Consider the following 13,907-nt stretch of genomic DNA (forward strand, 5'->3'; position numbering starts at 1 on the left):
ATTGCATGACAGAATTTTGCAAGAACAATGACTTCTTCATTGCAAATACCTTTTTTTTCAACAACATAAATGGTGACTGTACACTGGGACCTCACCAGATGGAAAACACAGGAATCAAATTGACTACATGTGTGGAAAGAGACAATGGAAAACTCAGTATCATCAGTCAGAACAAGACCAGGGGCTGAACAGACCATCAATTGCTCACGTGAAAATTTAAATTGAAGCTGTAGAAAAGTAAAACAAGTCCACAAGAATTAAAATACAACCTTGAGTATATCCCACCTGAATTTGGAGACCATCTCAGGAATAGATTTGACACATTGAACACTAATGACCGAAGACCAGGTGAGTTGTGGGATAACATCAGGGACATCACACACAAAGAAAGCAAAAGGTCATTAAAAAGACAAGAAGAAAACACCAAAATTGATGTCAGAAGGGACTCTGAAACTTGCACTTAAACATAGAGTAGATAAGCGAAAGGAAGAAATGATGAAGTAAAAGAGCTGAACAAAAGATTTCAAAGGTGTCTCTGAAAGACAAAGTATTACAGTGCAATGTGCAAAAACCTGGAGTTAGAAAACCAAAGGGGAAGAACAAACTTAACATTTCTCAAGCTGAAAGAACTGAAGAAAGAATTCAAGCCTTGAGTTACAATTTTGAAGGATTCTATGGGCAAAATATTGAACGACACAGGAAGCAACAAAAGAAGATGGAAGGAAAACACAGAGTCAGTCTATCAAAAAGAATTGGTTGATGTTCAACCATTTCATGAGGAAGCATATGATGAAGAACCCGTGGTATTAAAAGAAGTCCAAGCTGCACTGAAGCCACTGGTGAAAAACAAGGTTCCAGTGACTGACAGAATAACAATTGAGATATTTCAACAAAGTGGAGGTGTTCACTCATGTATGCCAAGAAATTTGGAAGACAGCTACCTGGCCAACTGGAAGAGATCCACAGTTGTGCCCATTCCAAAGAAAGGTGACTGAAAAAAAAAATGCAGAAATCATTGAACAATGTTGTTAATATCACATGCAAGTAAAAATTTTTGTAGATAATTCAAAAATGGTTGCAGCAGCATATTAACAGGTAACGGCCAGAAATTCAAGCCCGATTCAGAAGACAATTTGGAATGACAATTTGCTGATGTCAGGTGGATATTGACTGAAACCAGAGAAAACCCGAAAGGTGTTAACACAGTGAATATGCTATCAAAATTATTTAAATGACTGGCTATATGTCCTTAGTATTGTGGTTGTCATTTATTAGAGCAGGGGTTTCAGAATTAAATTGGAAGAATTAGATTTTCAAAATGTATTAACATTTTCTGAGTACTGAAAGAATCATTATTTCATTCAAGTACATCCCCATCCATTTACATGCCCAAGTACGCAAACATATTCACAAAATGAGACTGCAATAAAACAACACTTTTAGCTGTTACGTAAAATTGTTATTTAATATTTTTTACCAGAAACCTATATTGTATGTAAAAGGATAGGATCTTTTTAAGAAAATAGTTTTTGAAAGGCTTTGTACCAGAGAACATTTATAAATATTGAAAATTTCAAGGTTTTTCAGAATGTTCCTCAGGCAAGCATTGCCTTTAAGTTATTATTTACCTCTCAGAGTATCAATTTTCTCATCTGTAAAATGAATTTAACACTACTTATAAAATTGGGTTTTTTGGGATAAACTTTATAGGACTGATTTGATTGAATGTGACAGTGTTTATTAAATACCTCCCAGATATTTGTTTTAACTTGTTGTCATGCATCCTCCCCATTACACACTGGGTAAGTGTGCATGTATCTTTAATTGTCATCTCTTAGAGTCAATGTGGCGGAAGGCCATAATTTTTAGACAGACAAAACTAGGCTTGAATTCCAGACATAATACATTCTATTTATGTGCAACTTTAATTGCTTTGAGCCTCCTTTTCCTCAGATATACAATGAAAGGTAATGCCATCCACTTCATAGGGTATTGAGACAATGACATGAATTAAAAAGACAAATGTTTAACTATGATGTAGTATTTTCGGAAAGGCCAATATTCCTAAAATTTGAAAGTTTCAGGGAGCTTCTGAGGTATCCATGACATATGGGATCCTTAGTGAGAAAGGATGCCCACTGAGATAAATCTAACACTCCACAAGCTGCTTCTCTCCTGAAGAATTTGACCAGGTCTTAAGCAGGGCAGAGAGAAAGGCTGAGAAGTTGGGTAGAGTCCAACTACTAAGAGGTAGAGAAACCAGCAGGAATTTTGCCAATCTCATGGGGCTGGAAAGACAGAGATTGGAATTCAGGATTGCCAAGACAGCTAGTATACGAAAGGATAGAATCCCAGAGATAAAGTATGTACAAAGAAGTGATTCCAATGCTATGTGCTGATCTTTCCTTTGAGATACGACCTACTTTCAATCTGCACACAGTGAAAGGTTAAGAAAGTAGCTGAAAACTTAATAAGATTTTTTTTTTTACAGTTTCCTGGAACTGGGAAGGCAAAAGTTAGAATTCAGTACACCAAGGAAGAGAGGCACTGGTTAATATCAGATTCTCAGTTAAAACCCCTAGGTGGTACCCTAAGAAAGAGAGTAAAGGAAAAATAGCTCATGAGTTATAAAGACTGTAATTTGGCTTAAGCCAGCTCAGTTTCTGATTTTACTGAGATGATTTGCTCCTAAATAAGGTACCTGTTTGTCACAGATTGAATTGTGTCCCCCTAAAATATGTGTATCAATTAGGCTATGCCATGATTCCCAGTTCTGTGATTGTCCACCATTTTGTCATTCGATGTGATTCTCCTATGTTGATGAGATCTACAAGGTTAGATTGTGTCTTAAGCCAATCTCTTTTGAGATATAAAATAGAGAAGTGAGCAGAGAGATGTGGGAACCTCATACCACCAAGAAAGCAATGCCAGGAGCAGAGCATGTTTTGGACCTGAGGTCCTGTGCTGAGAAGCTCCCAGATCAGAGGAAGATTGATCACAAAGGCTTCCTCCAGAGCCAACAGAGTGAAAGCCTTCTCCTGGAGCTGACACCCTGAATTTGGACTTGTAGCCTTCTAGACTATGAGAGAATAAATTTCTTTTTGTTAAAGCCATTCACTTGTGGTATCTCTGTTATAGCAGCACTAGATGACTAAGACAATGCCAGAGGATAGAAAGCATCCTCTGGAGAAAATATTATCATTCAAAACCTATTTAAATTATTCAAACAAATTTACCAGTCATAGCAAGAAAAAGCAACAAAATAGAAAACCCAGTAAAAACAGACCCACAAATAATTCAGCTGTTGGAATTATGAAGATATAGACTTAATGAAAACAACAACAAAAAGTGTTATTAATTTATTTGAGAAAACAGATGACAAGATGGAGAATTTAATCAGGTAACTGGAACCAATAAACACAAATTACATGCCAAATCTAGACCTGAAAATAATTAGATTAATAACTCATACATGGTTACAATTGAGGAGAGGATTTATGAACCAGAAGCAATAGAAAATATTCAGAACGAAGTGTGAGAAGCAATAAGTCAATCACAAAAAAACACAAATATTGTATGACACCACTATCATAAAAACTGAAGAAAAAGTTTTCAAAAAGGAAAAAACAAAAAACCTTTGATGGTAATGAGGGACTGGAAAGGTGGGGAGGGGAAATCACTAACTAAATAGTAGACAAGTGTTGATTTCAGTGAAGGGAAAGACAACAAACAGTATAGGGGAAGTCAGCACAACTTGAACAAGGCAAAGTCATAGAAGGTTTATAGACACATTCATAGACCTTGAGGGACAGAGTTACTGGGGCTGATGACCAGGGACCATGGACTTGAGGAACATCGAGGTCAATTGGCATAACATAGGTCATATAGAAAATGTTCTACATCCTATTTTTGTGAGTAGCATCTGAGATCTTAAAAGCTTATGAGTAGCCATCTAAGATACATCTATTGGTCCCATCCCACTTGGAGGAGAGGAGAATGAAGAAAACCGAAGGTACAAGGAAAATATTAGCCTAAAGGACTAATGGACCACATGAACACCAGCCTGAGCCCAGAAGAACTAGCTGGTGCCCAGCTAATATCACCTACTGCTCTGACAGGGATCACAATAGAGGGTCCCAAACAGAGCAGGAGAAAAATGCAGAACAAAATTCAAATTCACAAAAAAAGACCAGACTTATTGGTCTGACAGAGACTGGAGAAGCCTCTGAGAATACGGCCCCTGGACATCCTGCTTACTCAGAACAAAGTCACTCCCAAAGTGCACCTTTCAGCCAAAGATTAGACAGGCCTGGGAAGCAAACAACGCACATGAGGAACGTAATTCTTAATTCAATCAAGCATAGGAGGCCAAATAGGCAACACATGCCCAAAAGCAAAGATGAGAAGTCAGGGAGGGACAGGAGAGCTGGATGAATGGAAATGGAGAGCCTAGGGTAGAAAGGGGGAGAGTGCTGACGCATTGTAAGGATTCCAGCTAATGTCACAAAACAATTTGTGTATAAGATTTTTGAATTAAAAAAACTAGAGGACAAAATAAAACTTTCCAACAGTGTTACAGATATCAGAGTTTCAGAAAATCAGGAGAGAGAATGGCAATAATTGAGAATGAAAAGGCTAAAAAATTCCCAAAAGCTGATTAAAGGTACCCAATCATAAACCTAAGAAATTCATTGAACTCTAAAGATAATAAATACAGAGAAAACCATACTTGGCCATGTCACAATAAAAGTACTGAGAAGAAAAGGCAAAATGAAAAGTCTTAAAAGAAGCTGGGGATAGTGAGCACATTACATTAAAAGGCCAACAGTAAGACTGACAGCTGACTACTTCTTAACCGAAGCAAAAGGGTGCAGAAGATACAGGAATGATACCATTAACGTACTAAAAGAAAATAACTGCTAATCTAGGTGTCCGTACTTTGCAAAAATATCTTCTAAAAATGAAAGCAAAATAAAGATGTTTCCAGGTAAACAAAAATCAAGATGTGTTGCTAGCAGATCTGTACTAAAATGATATTAGTGGAAAGCATGGAAATTCAGTAAAAAAAACAAACAAAAAAAAAGTATGAGAGAATGTAAATAGGTGATTACTTCTAAAACAACTTTTTAAAAATATTATTATTGTACTTTAGATGAAGGTTTACAGAATAAATATCTTCTCATTAAACAGTTAGTGCACATATTGTTTTGTGACATTGATACCAACCATACCACAAGTCAACACTCTCCCTTCTTGAACTTGGCCTCCCTATTACCAGATTTCTTGTCCCCTTTTACTTCTTGCCCCTGGGCTGATGTGTCCATTTAGTCTCCTTTTGTTTCATGGGCCTGTCTAATCTTTGGCTAAAGGCTGAACCTCAGGAGTGACTTCATTACTAAGCTAAAAGAATGTCCAGGGGACATATTCTAAGGGTTTACCCAGTCTCTGTCAGGCCAGTAAGTCTGGTGTTTTTCTGTGAATTAGAATTTTGTTCTATGTTTTCCTCCAGTTCTGTCCAGGACCCTCTATAGTGATCCCTATCAGAGCAGTCAGTAGTGGTAGCCGGGCACCACTTAGTTGTGCTGGGCTGAGCCTGGTGGAGGCTGTGGTAGTTGTGGTCCATTAGTCCCTTGGACTAACATTTCCCCTTTGTCTTTGGTTTTCTTCATTCTCCCTTGCTTCTGATGGGGTGAGATCAGTGGAATATCTAAGATGACTGCTCAGAAGCTGTTAAGACTCAGACACTACTCACCATAGTAGAATGTAGAACATTTTCTTTATAAACTATGATATGCCAATTGGGCTAGATGTTCCCTGAGACCATGGTCCTCACAGCCCTCAGCCCTGTAATTCAGTTCCTCAGGGCGTTTGGATGTGTCTATGAAGCTTCCACAACCTTGCCTGGGACAAGTTGTAGTGGCTTCCCTGGTATTGTGTACTGCCTTACACTTCACAAAAGTTACTACTTATCTATTTTCTAAACCCAGAAAACCAAACCCATGGCCATTGAGTCGATTCTGACTCATAGAGACACACACGGGACAAAGTAGAACTGCCCCGTACGATTTCTGAGGAGTGCCTGCCGGATTCAGACTGCCAACCTTTTGGTTATCAGCTGTCAGTAGTTGTAACTCTTAACCACTACCAGGGTTTTCAAGCTATTGTCTAGTTTTTTTTTTTTTCCTCCCCATTCCTACTCTCCCTTGTAACCACCAAAGACTGTTTCTTTTTGTGTGTAAACCTTTTCATGAGTTTTTACTGTAGTGGTCTCATACAATATTTGTCCTTTTGTGGATGACTTATTTCACTCAGCCTAATGCCCTCCTAGAAACCCTGGTGGCTTTGTGGTTTTAAGTTTGGCTGCTAACCAAAAGGTCAGCAGTTTGGATCCACGAGGAGCTCCTTGGAAGCCCTATGGGGCAGTTCTACTCTGTCCTTTAGGGTCCCTGAGTTGGAATCAACTTGACAGTGGTGGGTAATGGGTTAATGCCCTCCAGATTCATCCGTGTTGTGAGATGCTTCACAGATTCATCACTGTTCTTTATCGCTGCATAGTACTCTATTGTGTGTATGTACCACAGTTTATCCATTCATCTGTTGATGGGCATCTAGGTTGTTTCATTCTTTTTGCTATTGTGAACAATGCTGCAATGAATGAACATGGGTGCACAGATGTCTATTCATGAAACGGCTCTTATTTCTGTAGTATATATTGCTGGGAGTAGGATTGCTGGATCATATGGTATTTCTATTTCTAGCTTTCTAAGGAAACACCATATCATTTTCCAAAATGGTTGTACCATTTTACATTCCCACCAGCAGCACATAAGAGTTTCAATCTCCTCGTAGCCTCTCCAACATTCGTTATTTTCTATTTTGGATTTTTTTAAAATTATAATTTAGATGAAGGTTTACAGAACAAGCTAGCTTCTCATTAAACAGTTAGTACACATATTGTTTTCTGATGTTGGTTAACAACCCCACTACATGTCAGGGTTCTCTGTTACCAGCTTTCCTGTCCCCTCCTGCCTTCTAGTCCTTGCCGCTGAGCTTGTGTGCCCATTTAGTCTCGTTTTCTTTTATGGGCCTGTCTAATCTTTGCCTGAAGTGTGAGCCCCAGGAGTGACTTCATTACTGAGCTACAAGAGTTTCCAGGGGCCATACCCTGGGGTTTCTTCAGTGTCTATCAGGCCAGTAAGCCTGGTCTTTTTTTTTTTTTTTTTAATAACTTTTATTAAGCTTCAAGTGAACGTTTACAAATCCAATCAGTCTGTCACATATAAGTTTACATACATCTCACTCCCTACTCCCACTTGCTCTCCCCCTCTTGAGTCAGCCCTTTCAGTCTCTCCTTTCTTGACAATTTTGCCGGCTTCCCTCTCTCTCTATCCTCCCATCCCCCCTCCAGACAAGAGTTGCCAACACAATCTCAAGTGGCCACCTGATATAATTAGCTCACTCTTCATCAGCGTCTCTCTCCCACCCACTGACCAGTCCCTTTCATTTCTGATGAGTTGTCTTCGGGGATGGTTCCTGTCCTGTGTCAACAGAAGGTCTGGGGAGCATGGCCACCGGGATTCCTCCAGTCTCAGTCAGACCATTAAGTTTGGTCTTTTTATGAGAATTTGGGGTCTGTATCCCACTGATCTCCTGCTCCCTCAGGGGTCCTCTGCTGTGCTCCCTGTCAGGGCAGTCATCGATTGTGGCCGGGCACCAACTAGTTCTTCTGGTCTCAGGATGATGTAGGTCTCTGGTTCATGTGGCCCTTTCTGTCTCTTGGGCTCTTAGTTGTCGTGTGGCCTTGGTGTTCTTCATTTTCCTTTGCTCCAGGTGGGTTGAGACCAATTGCTGCATCTTAGATGGCCGCTTGTTAGCATTTAAGACCCCAGACACCACATTTCAAAGTGGGATGCAGAATGATTTCATAATAGAATTATTTTGCCAATTGACTTAGAAGTCCCCGCAAACCATGTTCCCCAGACCCCCGCGCTTGCTCCGCTGACCTTTGAAGCATTCATTTTATCCCGGAAACTTCTTTGCTTTTGGTCCAGTGCAATTGAGCTGACCTTCCATGTATTGAGTGTTGTCTTTCCCTTCACCTAAAGCATTTCTTATCTACTGATTAATCAATAAAAAACCCTCTCCCACCCTCCCTCCCTCCCCACCTCGTAACCACAAAAGTATGTGTTCTTCTCAGGTTTACTATTTCTCAAGATCTTATAATAGTGGTCTTATACAATATTTGTCCTTTTGCCTCTGACTAATTTCGCTCAGCATAATGCCTTCCAGGTTCCTCCATGTTATGAAATGTTTCAGAGATTCGTCACTGTTCTTTATCGATGCGTAGTATTCCATTGTGTGAATATACCACAATTTATTTACCCATTCATCCGTTGATGGACACCTTGGTTGCTTCCAACTTTTTGCTATTGTAAACAGAACTGCAATAAACATGGGCGTGCATATATCTGTTTGTATGAAGGCTCTTGTATCTCTAGGGTATATTCCCAGGAGTGGGATTTCTGGGTTGTATGGTAGTTCTATTTCTAACTGTTTAAGATAACGCCAGATAGATTTCCAAAGTGGTTGTGCCATTTTACATTCCCACCAGCAGTGTATGAGAGTTCCAATCTCTCCGCAGCCTCTCCAACATTTATTATTTTGTGTTTTTTGGATTAATGCCAGCCTTGCTGGTGTGAGATGGAATCTCATCGTAGTTTTAATTTGCATTTCTCTAATGGCTAATGATCGAGAGCATTTTCTCATGTATCTGTTGGCTGCCTGAATATCTTCTTTAGTGAAATGTGTGTTCATATCCTTTGCCCACTTCTTGATTGGGTTGTTTGTCTTTTTGTGGTTGAGTTTTGACAGAATCATGTAGATTTTAGAGATCAGGCGCTGGTCGGAGATGTCATAGCTGAAAATTCTTTCCTAATCTGTAGGTGGTCTTTTTACTCTTTTGGAGAAGTCTGTAGATGAGCATAGGTGTTTGATTTTTAGGAGCTCCCAGTTATCGGGTTTCTCTTCATCATTTTTGGTAATGTTTTGTATTCTGTTTATACCTTGTATTAGGGCTCCTAGGGTTGTCCCAATTTTTTCTTCCATGATCTTTATCGTTTTAGTCTTTATGTTTAGGTCTTTGATCCACTTGGAGTTAGTTTTTGTGCATGGTGTGAGGTATGGGTCCTGTTTCATTTTTTTGCAAATGGATATCCAGTTATGCCAGCACCATTTGTTAAAAAGGCTATCTTTTCCCCAGTTAATTGACACTGGTCCTTTGTCAAATATCAGCTGCTCATACGTGGATGGATCTATGTCTGGGTTCTCAATTCTGTTCCATTGGTCTATGTGTCTGTTGTTGTACCAAAACCAGGCTGTTTTGACTACTGTGGCTGTATAATAGGTTCTGAAGTCAGGTAAAGTGAGGCCTCCCACCTTCTTCTTCTTTTTCAGTCGTGCTTTGCTTATCCGGGGGTTCTTTCCCTTCCATATGAAATTGGTGATTTGTTTCTCTATCCCCTTAAAATATGACATTGGAATTTGGATCGGAAGTGCGTTAAATGTATAGATGGCTTTTGGTAGAATAGACATTTTTACTATGTTAAGTCTTCCTATCCATGAGCAGGGTATATTTTTCCACTTAAGCATGTCCTTTTGAATTTCTTGTAGTAGAGCTTTGTAGTTTTCTTTGTATACGTCTTTTACATCCTTGGTAAGATTTATTCCTAAGTATCTTATTTTCTTGGGGGCTACTGTGAATGGTATTGATTTGGTTATTTCCTCTTCGGTGTTCTTTTGTTGATGTAGAGGAATCCAAGTGATTTTTGTATGTTTATTTTATAACCTGAGACTCTGCCAAACTCTTCTATTAGTTTCAGTAGTTTTCTGGAGGATTCCTTAGGGTTTTCTGTGTATATAATCATGTCATCTGCAAATAGTGATAACTTTACTTCTTCCTTGCCAATCCGGATACCTTTTATTTCTTTGTCTAGCCTAATTGCTCTGGCTAAGACTTCCAACACGATGTTGAAGAAGAGCGGGGATAAAGGGCATCCTTGTCTGGTTCCCGTTCTCAAGGGAAATGCTTTCAGGTTCTCTCCATTTAGAGTTATATTGGCTGTTGGCTTTGCATAGATGCCCTTTATTATGTTGAGGAATTTTCCTTCAATTCCTATTTTGGTAAGAGTTTTTATCATGAATGGGTGTTGGACTTTGTCAGATGCCTTTTCTGCATCAATTGATAAGATCATGTGGTTTTTGTCTTTTGTTTTATTTATGTGATCAAAAAAAAAATGTGATGGATTACATTAATTGTTTTTCTGATATTAAACCAGCCTTGCATACCTGGTATAAATCCCACTTGATCAGGGTGAATTATTTTTTTGATGTGTTGTTGGATTCTATTGGCTAGAATTTTGTTGAGGATTTTTGCATCTATGTTCCTGAGGGATATAGGTCTATAATTTTCTTTTTTTGTAATGTCTTTACCTGGTTTTGGTATCAGGGAGATGGTGGCTTCATAGAATGAGTTGGGTAGTATTCCGTCATTTTCTATGCTTTGGAATACCTTTAGTAGTAGTGGTGTTAACTCTTCTCTGAAAGTTTGGTAGAACTCTGCAGTGAAGCCGTCCAGGCCAGGGCTTTTTTTTGATGGGAGTTTTTTGATTACCGTTTCAATCTCTTTTTTTGTTATGGGTCTATTTAGTTGTTCTACTTCTGAATGTGTTAGTTTAGGTAGGTAGTGTTTTTCCAGGAATTCATCTATTTCTCCTAGGTTTTCAAATTTGTTAGAGTACAATTTTACATAATAATCTGAAATGATTCTTTTAATTTCATTTGGTTCTGTTGTGATGTGGTCCTTCTCATTTCTTATTCCGGTTATTTGTTTCCTTTCCTGTATTTCTTTAGTCAGTCTGGCCAATGGTTTATCAATTTTGTTAATTTTTTCAAAGAACCAGCTTTTGGCTTTGTTAATTCTTTCAATTGTTTTTCTGTTCTCTAATTCATTTAGTTCAGCTCTAATTTTTATTATTTGTTTTCTTTTGGTGCCTGATGGATTCTTTTGTTGCTCACTTTCTATTTGTTCAAGTTGTAGGGACAGTTCTCTGATTTTGGCTCTTTCTTCTTTTCGTATGTGTGCATTTATTGATATAAATTGGCCTCTGAGCACTGCTTTTGCTGTGTCCCAGAGGTTTTGGTAGGAAGTATTTTCATTCTCTTTGCTTTCTATGAATTTCCTTATTCCCTCCTTGATGTCTTCTATAACCCAGTCTTTTTTCAGGAGGGTATTGTTCATTTTCCAAGTATTTGATTTCTTTTCCCTAGTTTTTCTGTTATTGATCTCTAGTTTTATTGCCTTGTGGTCTGAGAAGATGCTTTGTAATATTTTGATGTTTTGGACTCTGCAAAGGTTTGTTTTATGACCTAATATGTGGTCTATTCTAGAGAATGTTCCATGTGCGCTAGAAAAAAAAGTATATTTTGCAGCAGTTGGGTGGAGAGTTCTGTATAAGTCAATGAGGTCAAGTTGGTTGATTGTTGTAATTAGATCTTCCGTGTCTCTGTTGAGCTTCTTACTGGATGTCCTGTCTTTCTCCGAAAGTGGTGTGTTGAAGTCTCCTACTATAATTGTGGAGGTATCTATCTCGCTTTTCAATTCTGCTAAAATTTGATTTATGTATCTTGCAGCCCTGTCATTGGGTGCATAAATATTTAATATGGTTATGTCTTCCTGATCAATTGTCCCTTTTATCATGATATAGTGTCCTTCTTTATCCTTTGTGGTGGATTTAAGTCTAAAGTCTATTTTGTCAGAAATTAATATTGCTACTCCTCTTCTTTTTTGCTTATTGTTTGCTTGATATATTTTTTTCCATCCTTTGCGTTTTAGTTTGTTTGTGTCTCTAAGTCTAAGGTGTGTCTCTTGTAGGCAGCATATAGATGGATCGTGTTTCTTTATCCAGTCCGAGACTCTCTGTCTCTTTATTGGTGCATTTAGTCCATTTACATTCAGGGTAATTATAGATAAATAAGTTTTTAGTGCTGTCATTTTGATGCCTTTTTATGTGTGTTGTTGACAATTTCATTTTTCCACATACTTTTTTGTGCTGAGGCGTTTTTCTTAGTAAATTGTGAGATCCTCATTTTCATAGTGCTTGACTTTATGTTAGTTGAGTCGTTACGTTTTTCTTGATTTTTATCTTGAGTTATAGAGTTGTTATACCTTTTCGTGGTTACCTTATTATTTACCCCTATTTTTCTAAGTAAAAACCTAACTTGTATTGTTCTATATCGCCTTGTATCACTCTCCATATGGCAGTTCAATGCCTCCTGTATTCAGTCCCTCTTTTGGATTATTGTGATCTTTTACCTGTTGACTTCCATGATACCCTGTTATGTGTATTTTTTTTTAATTAATCTTAATTTGTTTGTTTTTGTGATTTCCCTATTTGAGTTGATATCAGGACGTTCTGTTTTGTGACCTTGTGTTGTGCTGATATCTGATATTATTGGTTTTCTGACCAAACAATATCCTTTAGTATTTCTTGTAGCTTTGGTTTGGTTTTTGCAAATTCTCTAAACTTGTGTTTGTCTGTAAATATCTTAATTTCGCCTTCATATTTCAGAGAGAGTTTTGCTGGATATATGATCCTTGGCTGGCAGTTTTTCTCCTTCAGTGTTCTGTATATGTGGTCCCATTCCCTTCTTGCCTGCATGGTTTCTGCTGAGTAGTCAGAACATATTCTTATTGATTCTCCCTTGAAGGAAACCTTTCTTTTCTCCCTGGCTGCTTTTAAAATTTTCTGTTTATCTTTGGTTTTGGTGAGTTTGATGATAATATGTCTTGGTGTTTTTCTTTTTGGATCAATCTTAAATGGGGTTCGATGAGCATCTTGGATAGATATCCTTTCGTCTTTCATGATGTCAGGGAAGTTTTCTGTCAGGAGTTCTTCAACTATTTTCTCTGTGTTTTCTGTCCTCCCTCCCTGTTCTGGGACTCCAATCACCCGCAGGTTATCCTTCTTGATAGAGTCCCACATAATTCTTAGGGTTTCTTCATTTTTTTTAATTCTTTTATCTGATTTTTTTTCAGCTATGTTGGTGTTGATTCCCTGGTCCTCCAGATGTCCCAGTCTGCATTCTAATTGCTCGAGTCTGCTCCTCTGACTTCCTAGTGCGTTGTCTAATTCTGTTATTTTATTGTTAATCTTTTGGATTTCTACATGCTGTCTCTCTATGGATTCTTGCAACTTATTAATTTTTCCAGTATGTTCTTGAATAATCTTTTTGAGTTCTTCAACAGTTTTATCAGTGTGTTCCTTGGCTTTTTCTGCAGTTATCCTAATTTCATTTGTGATATCATTAAGCATTCTGTAAATTAGTTTTTTATATTCTGTATCTGATAATTCCAAGATTGTATCTTCATTTGGGAAAGATTTTAATTCTTTTGTTTGGGGGGTTGGAGAAGCTGTCACGGTCTGCTTCTTTAAGTGGTTTGATATGGATTGTTGTCTCCGAGCCATCACTGGGAAACTAGTTTTTCCACAAAATCCGCTGCGTCCAGTCCAAATCCCTGCGGGATGGTTCCCCGGCTCGGACGCTGCTCTTTCTGCTCCAAGACCAGTCACTGCCTCCCGGGGACTTCTCCTACCAGCTGCGTCCCACGTCGCCCGCGGAACCGGCTGGTCCCCCTCCCGGGGTTAGTTCAGGGGGGTGGAGTAGCTCTCTGTGCTTGTGCCGTACCTGACTGGTATGCTGGCTCCAGGCTCTGGAAACAATAGCTGCTTCCCCGTATTAGTTTGTTCTCCGTCTCTAAATCTGTGTTTGTTGTTCAGGGTTCGTAGATTGTTATGTATGTGATCGATTCACTTGTTTTTCCATGTCTTTGTTGTAAGAGGGATCCGAGG

The sequence above is a fragment of the Loxodonta africana genome, chromosome 15 (genome assembly GCF_030014295.1).
Source record: "Loxodonta africana isolate mLoxAfr1 chromosome 15, mLoxAfr1.hap2, whole genome shotgun sequence".
Taxonomy (NCBI): domain Eukaryota; kingdom Metazoa; phylum Chordata; class Mammalia; order Proboscidea; family Elephantidae; genus Loxodonta; species Loxodonta africana.